Raw genomic sequence first — 9,345 nt, forward strand, 5'->3', positions numbered from 1 at the left:
AATAAATATGATTTTCTATTGTGTGCAATTATGCTATCTCCATTGCATACTGCACGTTGTATAACTCCAAACTGGTAAGTCATAAACTGGTAAGTCATACTGCACGTTGTAGAATGGAAGTAAGACATAATAATGAAATAGCATGCAACAAACATAGATTATACTCATGAAGGGGTTGGGTCAACAAACAAGTAGATGTGCATCAAAGAATGCTTAAAAACTTATATAACTAACGCACATTAATCCGCAGTGTGCAGCTTCACGCTGTGGATGCATTTTATAGTAGCAATTATAATATAATTCTTATATAGCCACATATACAAATCTTATACAATTATAATACAACAAATATACAACCACAATTACATCACATATGAATACCACAAAGAATTATGATACTTTGCAGTATTCGAGTTGTCAAATGTGTGTGGTAAGAATAGGCTTCACCGTGTGGACTCATATCACACCATGGCAGGTATATACACCACTCCAAGGGATTGCTGAAGTTTCTCCAAACGAACCACTCACGTCTTGGGTGTTGTGCACTTGGCCTTGATATGCCTTTCATCAATATTGACTTAGATTACTTTGAACACTATTTTGGTAAAGAGGTGTCAATGAAATCCAGTGGGATCGGTAGCATAAAATGTCAATTACTAATGTTCATTCCTTATGTTTTATGTTTCATGTGTTGATTTGTACTCTTGTTTATATCATATGCTTATTTGCTTATTTATTGTATCTTTTCGCTTGAAATTGATTTAGTATTATACACTGTTCTGTTTAATAAACTCTGTTAAATTTGTGTTCATGTGCACCACTATGTTATTGAGACTTGCTAGCTTACTTGCCCCTTTAGTTGCTTTCTAAACTATTATTTAAATTCCTAAATTTTCCATCTTATGCTTAACCTCATTCTAGGGAAAATCTACTTAGCATGTCGCTAATACATTGCATTTATATATTATTTTTTATCACAGGTTATTATGAGGAGATTTGTACTCAAATGGTGTTAGCATGAGTTGAAGGATTGAAGGATTGAGTGAGATTTTTATGATTATGGCTAGCACTCAATTTGATGTTAAAAAAACAAAAATATCCTCTTTCGATGGATTTTGTAAGAAATTTTAAGGACAGAATGATTCTATTTTGTTAATTTGTTCAAGAGCATAACAACCTCATTCAAGGAAATGCACCCATTGTGAATAAAATGAATTTGAACATTTCAGTCAGGCCTTCAGTTCCTTAGAACAATGAAGAAAGGTTATTGTGAAGTTAAAAAAGAGACTGATTGATAAGATGAACAGGCACATATGCTCGTAAAGTAAATTTGTGTTCACATGATTGTAAATTGTATACTTTTACCATTATAATGAAATTGCATAGTGCACACAAGTAATCATAAAAAAAATCAGAAAAGTTATGCTCATATATTGTTTGAATCATCCTGCAATAACAAGATTTTCTTCTTTGATTAAACATTGGTAATACAACGTTTGAGTTACCAGTAGAGCATGGTCTCCGCATAAATTCATCCACCGATATAGGAATCTGGAATTGTGCTTCGACTCCATACCCAGCTGCTCTCATCTCAGAGCAGCTCAGACTTGCCATTGATCTGGGCATAAGCTTGAAAATCACTGAACTTCTTCCATCTATGTGAGCATGTGTCCACCTTGCTTGCCTGTCATAGCATGATGTTGTGCTACTTGAAATGATGGTCTCGAGTGACAGCATACTGAAAGAACTGAGGAGGAAATTTCTCCATCCTCAATGGCATGTTATCAAGTACTCTAAATGAAAAGCTACGCAAGTTTAATGAAAGGTTGATTGCATCCAAGTATTCCAAATATCGGCAAGGCAACTGGAGTAAGTTCCATTGCACCATGTGTCTCTACTGGAGTTAGTCCAGGCCTATAATCGTATGTTTCTTGTCACAATATAGGATCAACATAATAACCAGATGTCTTGCACCATTCCCTGGTTTTCTTCGTGTGAGCTATATCAGTAGGAGTATATTCATGCTGATAAAAAAACAAACGAGCAGATTCTAAACCAGATCTGAGAAGAGCACTATCTCCAGGAGGAAACTCAATGACAGCAGCAGAATAGTGAGCAAGGGATTGTGCAAGATAGGGGTGGACATCGGCCGGTTTGATCCAGTTTTATTTTATTACGGTTTGATTTTTTCGGTTTCGGTTTTGAAAATCTTTGATCCAAAATCAAACCATATTATTACGATTCGGTCCAAATTTTTATATACGATTTATATAATAAATTAAATTGATTTTGTGCGACTACAAATATTAGTTTAGAGACGAAGAAAAAGTATCAATTTATTAAAATAATTATAAATTTAAAGTAATAATAAAATTTTATTATCTGGTAACAATAAGTAAATATATAAATATATAATTTGATTGTGCTATTATATTACAAATGATAATTAGAGGTACAATCCACATATATGGTCCAATATCTATAAAAATCATATTTCAAGTATAATATGATCAATTCGGTTTACTCGATTTTTTGGGAGTCAAAATCGTAAAACAAACCAAATAATCGAATTTTAAAAAACTTAAATCAAAATCAGTCGAAACACCGAATAAAAAAATCCAAATTTTTCGTTTCGGTCGATTTTTCCGGTTTTAATCAAATTATGCCCGCCCCTAGTGCAAGAGTTATACTAAGATCTTGTAAGAATATGATGGAAGTCCTTCAAAGGCTACGAGATCTGTAAGTCTTACATGTCCAATAAATGGTCCCCCCAATACCCTGATTTTTTTTGAGATATCAAAGAAAGGAGCAAGTTTTGCTAACTTAGATCTTAAAGTCACATCATAATAAAAAATAATGCATTCATTTAAAGAAAATACCTTATAGTTTATTAAGCAAGCACAAAAGCCCATGGAATTCCATTAATCTCAAGATTCATCAAATTTCCATGTGGATATCAAAAATCCTACAAATTTATGATGTTTAATTGTGGACAAAATTAAATTCCAAAAGTTCTTGAGAAACCTCCTACCAAAGAATATAGACCATGAGTGTTCATTAGTGAAAAACCATAGCTAAGTGCAAATGATTATCCCCTCCGATCACATCCGAGACTTTTTAGACTATGTAAAATGAGTAAAAGTAAAATACGTAAATAAGATAAGCAATAACACTAAATTGTGCCAAGGTCGTCGCCGCCAGACTCGGGGTTGTGCGGTGGCGCGCCATGGGATTGCCAGATGCGTAATAGGAGTCGCCATGTGTCATCGCCAAATGTGGATGTAGAGCCGCCAGATATGGGGCCGTCGTCGCCAGATGCGGAAGGCAGGGTCGTTGTATTGCTTGTAAAACCTATTGTAAGAGGTTTCCTCGCCTCCGGAAGGTATCCGAAAAGAAGAAAGTTAATGATGGTAGTTGTTACAACTAGTTCTTAAATATAGTCGTTTTGGGAGATAGTGAACTAAGTAAAATCAGGTATGTTAGCAATTATCTCATGTTGTATTGTATTTTGTTTTAAGTTTTCACTACATGTGTCTCACACGGGTCTTAAAAAGAAGCTTATACGATAATGAAAAAAATTGACTAGAAAAATGAGTAGTCAATTAAGCTCACATATAACAACATTTTGTAATTTGTTTGAAGACAATTCAAAGGCAATAAATAAAGGGACAATGTAAGCTTGTCAAGACCGGTGGAAGATAGGCTTGAAAAAGACCAAAGAAAATGCTCCCACATTGAAAATTATTTTCTTTATTTTGTTTTAATCTTATTGTTGTTTTACTTACAAGTTTGACTTGTTTTATTGCTTCATTGTAAGAATTTTTGTAAGGGATTTCTTTGCAGAAAAGATAGTGTAAAGTTAGGTCATGAAGTCGGTGATTTGGAGCCACGTAAAAGAAAGTATTTAGTTGTGTTTTATTGTTATTATTTCATGTTATGTTTTCATTGCACAACTAACAATTAATATTCACCTATATTTAAGGGGAGCAAAAATTCAGTTATATCGAAAAAACCGACCGAATAAATCGAATTTAAAAATTCGGATCGGTCTATTGGAAAATTCTTTAAAAAAAAAATCGATTATTTCGATTATATTGGTTTGGTTTCGGTTTTAGAAATTATTATTCGGTTAAACTAAAATAATATTAATTAGAATTTAAAAATAAAACCCTAGTCCATCTCTAGCACTCTATTAATATAAGTTATATTTAAGGAATTATCTGAAATAATACGTATAACTTATATTTAAACCAAGTTAATTTTACAATGTTTAATTATAATAATATTTGAATAACTTATATTTGAATAAATCGGTTTGTAAAATTCTAATTAATCGAAAATAGAGTGCTAGAGTTATACGTATATTAGTATATTTATAATTTTAAAAAAAAAAATAAATTCAGTTATTTCGGTTTAAAACCGAATTAATCGATATTATATCGGTTCAGTTATTTGGTTTTTTTTTTAATTTCGGTCGGTTCGGTTGGCTCTAAAAACATTCGGTTTGTTCAATTTTCGATTTATTCGATTCGATTGGTTTGGTTTTGACCGAATGCTCAGCACTATCTATATTGATTCTATAATTAGGATAAATAAGGATAAATATAATTTCTAATGCTAATACAAATAACAAATAAACAAGGTTGAATATAATTCCTATTGCCATTACAAAACTAGTTAATAATTTTAATATTAAAATAAAGATTCTTTTACAAGTAGTCATTTTAAAATATTAATAGTTTTGACATTGTGATATCATTAATATCCCCTTTGATTATTATTTTCCATTTTTTCAATGAAGTACTAACTTTATTTTTTTCCAATATAATTTAAAATTCCTCTCATTTGCCACTTTATTTGCAAATTTTGTGCATTTGTTAATTAGTTGAGACTCTATTATTGTGATCATTGGTAATTTTATTTAACAATCAAATCTCTTTTTGCTTGATTAAGTTTTATCACATATTGATTAATTAGAGAGACGCACACAATTACACAAACATATAGAAAAATCTCATCACCATTAATATCCCCTTTTATTATTATTTTCCATTTTTTCAATGAAGTACTAACTTTATTTTTTTCCAATATAATTTAAAATTCCTCTCATTTGCCACTTTATTTGCAAATTTTGTGCATTTGTTAATTAGGTGAGACTCTATTATTGTGATCATTGGTAATTTTATTTAACAATCAAATCTCTTTTTGCTTGATTAAGTTTTATCACATATTGATTAATTAGAGAGACACACACAATTACACAAACATATAGAAAAATCTCATCACCACCAACGCCCTCCAAAATAGTCAAGAATAAATATCCACCAACGGTCCAGGAGTTCAAGACCATAATTGATTTTCGTTATCTCCTCATTCGTGAAAACATCCAAAAACAATAAAATTTGTTGTCATTTTTTTCAGTTTTCTTTTAAAAAAATAAGAATAGCTTTTTATAAGAAGGAATACTTACGATAATTAGAAGCTGGTGCAATTGATGGAGAAATTCATATTGAAACAGTGGGAGACACCAATACCATGACAGTTAGAATAAGGATGAAGATTGTGAGACCACAAATAAGACTACTTTTTTGAGTCATAATGGGCTCTTTGTTTGTTTTCTTGAGTATCAATATTTAGTTTGACTCAATGAAGTTGTTATATAGGGATAAACTAAGAGATAACTCATATTGTCATGGGAGTTAGTATGCAATTGAATTTTCTCTATTAAACTGATCTAAGGGCACGTTAACTCATGGATTAGATTAAATTAATTTAGGTTATTTGACAAGTAGATCTTGAAGATATCTCATTTAAGATGTGCATGTTTACCTATTTTTTTTTTTGTTAAATATAATATCATTAAGACATGTACCTCTGGAGTATAGCTTATGCATGGTCAAAATCGATCTATGAATATTAGTCCTTAGTGAAATTCAAATCCTAATTTATACTTAGTTGTCTCTCTAAATGTTGTCACTGCACCACATCTATGTGGTGTGTATGCTTACATAGTTGAGGTAAAATGTATTGAAACTTTAAATCAAATTATATGATTGGAATTCAAAACAAATTATTTGAATCTTTAGAATGAAAACTCACAACTCACCTAGTCATCAATTGTAGTCGTTCAAAGAACTACAATAAAAAAAAATTAATAAATTTCGTTAATCATATTGACTAGTTCTGAGATGATTGATTCGGCCTCATAAAATTTTTTCATCGGTCATCAAAATAAATCAAGAAACGCTCATGGCAAGTGGTCAAGAAATCCAGTATCCTTTGATTGCACACTTTATTTAGAATTTTTTTTTTGTAAATTTATCATAACAAAAAATTAAATCATAAATATTTAGATGACAACATAAATATTTTACTATTATAGCCGGGGGCAAGAACTACAATATAAAATACTACCTAACTTCGGTGTAAATAATTGACACCTACTTTGAAATTCTGTAATTAAAATTATTATTTTGAATTTTAAATTATTCTTTGTCATAAAATATATATAGTTTTTTTTTTCCAATAGTGGATATATAAAAATATATATTTTTAAAAAATATATTATAAATTTTGAAAAATTACCATCTGCTTTGGTCAGTGTCTTAATAGATTAAAAATAAATAAATAAATAAATAAATATTTTTTAAAAAATAACTTTTCTTAAATACATTCGGATATTTCATTTAAGTGTGGGAAGATTATTTGATATAATCATACTCAATCAAGGTTAATCAGTTTAACTAAACTTAAATTGATTCGAGTTTGTGTTTTAATTTTTTAGATAATATATTTGAAAATATGTGGAAAGAAGTCAAGTAGATTAAATTTGACCAGATATTTGACAATATGCGAGAAAGAAGTTAAATAAATCATGGAGAACTAGATACTTGACTAGTAAAGTCCTAACTGGAAATTAGATAATATAAAGTCCAAACTCGATGGTTAGGTAAAGTCTAAGTGGGTGAAGGAGGATCATACATTGGCAAAGGAAAGTCCTAACTGTGGTTAGGTAAAAGAAAGTCCAAGTGAGTCAAGAAGGATCACACATTAGCAAAGGAAAATCCTAACTGCGATTAGACAAGGGAAAGTCCAAGTGGGTCAAGGAGAACCGCACGTTGGCAAGAGGAAAGTCCTAACAATAGTTAGGCAAGAAAAAAAATTCAAGTGGCTCAAGGAAGACCGCACTAGGCGATCGAAAGTCCTACGGGTGGTTGGCAAAGTCTAAGTTGGCCAAAGGTTAATCAGACACTTGATAGAGAAGTCTCAACAGGTCACGGTTGATTGAATATTTGATAAGGGAACTTTAGACTCAGATTAAGTGAGCTATGGATGGGCAATTCGTTGGGTAATTGATTGCCCAAAGCTAATCAATCATATGAGCGATTGGGAGTTGTTTGTCGCAAGAAAGGAGAAGGTCTGAATCGATTGGAGCAATCAATTAAGTCTTCCCCAATCGATTAAGCAATCAATTGGGGCAATCATTGCGAGAGCACAGAGAGGTGCTGAATCGATTAGCCGATCGATTCAATCCTTTCCAATCGATTGGTCAATTGATTGGAGTAGAGTTTCATGAAGCACAGTGTTGTGCTAAATTGATTGGGAAAGTTCTCAATCGATTGAGAGAAAATACTGAGTCAACAGTAAGTTTCTGAATTGATCAGGTGATCTATTAAAGTTGCGTAATCGATTAGGTAATTGATTGGGAGAAGCATAAAAAAGTTATTGCGAGATTTGAATGGACGAGTCCAACGTGACAATCAATTGGGAGTAAGACCAATCGATTAGAAATCCTAGATCGTAAGATAAAAGATGTTTTCACAGGGGATTCAACATCTCTTCTTCTCCACTCTTTACCATCGGTTCTTGGAAGATTCTGAGAGAAGTGTTGCTACATTTTCGAGTCTACAAGAGTCATTTTAAGCAAAAAGAGATCAAGAAAGTAAGGTTTTCATTTATATTGTGTATTTACACCTTATTTTCATTGTATTATTGTATGTGAACTTATACGAGGTTTCTCCATCTCCAGATTATTTCCGAGAATGAGTGTTCTGCATAGTGAAGTGTGTGCACTGTGTGAATCCTTGGATTAGACACTTCACGAAGATGGGTATCAAATAAATCCTAGTGTTAGCATTGCTTCGAGTTTTCTGCTGCAACATATTAACAAGACAAAAAGATTGGAGCTAATCACCCGCCTGTAGCTCCTAGAGTATCTTAACAAGTGGCATCAGAGCGAGGCTGCTCTTCTTGTACTACTCGTTGAAAGAGCAATGAACTAGAAGAAGAAGAAGAAGTTTTAAAGCCCTAATTTCAACAACTCAAGAGATTATCATTCAATGAGCTTAAGTTCAAAAATAAAGTGCCAAGATGGATTCAGATATGATATCCGAGCACCTCCACCATTCAAAATTAGAAGCTTCGATCTTTAGAAATTAAGGGTCAAAATTTTCTTAATAATAGACATAAAGCAATGGTTCTCTCTAATGGAGAGACTTCAACCTCGAATTGATGGAAATGGAAAGCTCCTTAAGAAGAAGAAATGGATCGAGGAGTAAGTCAAGAGGCGCAAGGCAAACGACAACGTAATTAAATTATTGGTTAATTTATTGTCAAGCAACATATTGTGCAAAATTGGAGAATTTCAAAATATCAAGGAGCTATGGAGTAAATTGGCAAAGCTTTATGAAGGCTCATCTTCAATGGAAAGCAACAACAAATCCAAAGAGAAAGACACATTGGATTAAGAGGAAGAGAATTCAAAAGTTGAAAGATGTTCAACATCCGAAAAAGAAATTAAAGAAGCATCCATCTCAAGAATTGAGGGGGCGCATAATTCATTAACACCAAAACAAGAAGAAGGATTAAGTGTCACCCCTACAAGCAAAAGTATAAAAATTTTAATTTGTAAAAATAAAGATTATATCATTTGCTTTGAGTGAAGAGAAAATTGACACTATAAGAGCAAGTGTTTTAAATTGGGGAAGAAGAATGCCCAAATGGCACCCAAGATGAAGAAAAAGCCAAAGGAGGTCTGCCTCATGATACGAAAAGACAAGGAGCACATTGTGTGCTTTTCTTGCAATCAAAAACGACATTATCAGAGTCAATGTCTAAAGGGGAGAAATTTAACCAAGAAGAAAGGAGGAAGCTCAAGTCCTAGGGGGAGCTTCTAAGGAAAAACTAAGGTATCATTAGTTAATGGTACTTATTTATATCATGATAAAATGCATGCTACAAATAATTTTTATTATTTTAATACTATTTATTATGAAAATAGAAACATGAAAACCATAAGGAAAAGTATAAGTTTTTTTATGCTAGGACTACATTACCCAAGGATAA

At 31.9% G+C, this 9,345-nt stretch overlaps 1 pseudogene; it reads right to left on the bottom strand.

The window, feature by feature from the left end:
• Positions 1 to 1,655: 1,655 nt before the first annotated feature.
• Positions 1,656 to 3,267, bottom strand: LOC122010793 (annotated as a pseudogene).
• Positions 3,268 to 9,345: the final 6,078 nt, after the last annotated feature.

Source organism: Zingiber officinale, chromosome 8A (assembly GCF_018446385.1).
Source record: "Zingiber officinale cultivar Zhangliang chromosome 8A, Zo_v1.1, whole genome shotgun sequence".
NCBI lineage: Eukaryota > Viridiplantae > Streptophyta > Magnoliopsida > Zingiberales > Zingiberaceae > Zingiber > Zingiber officinale.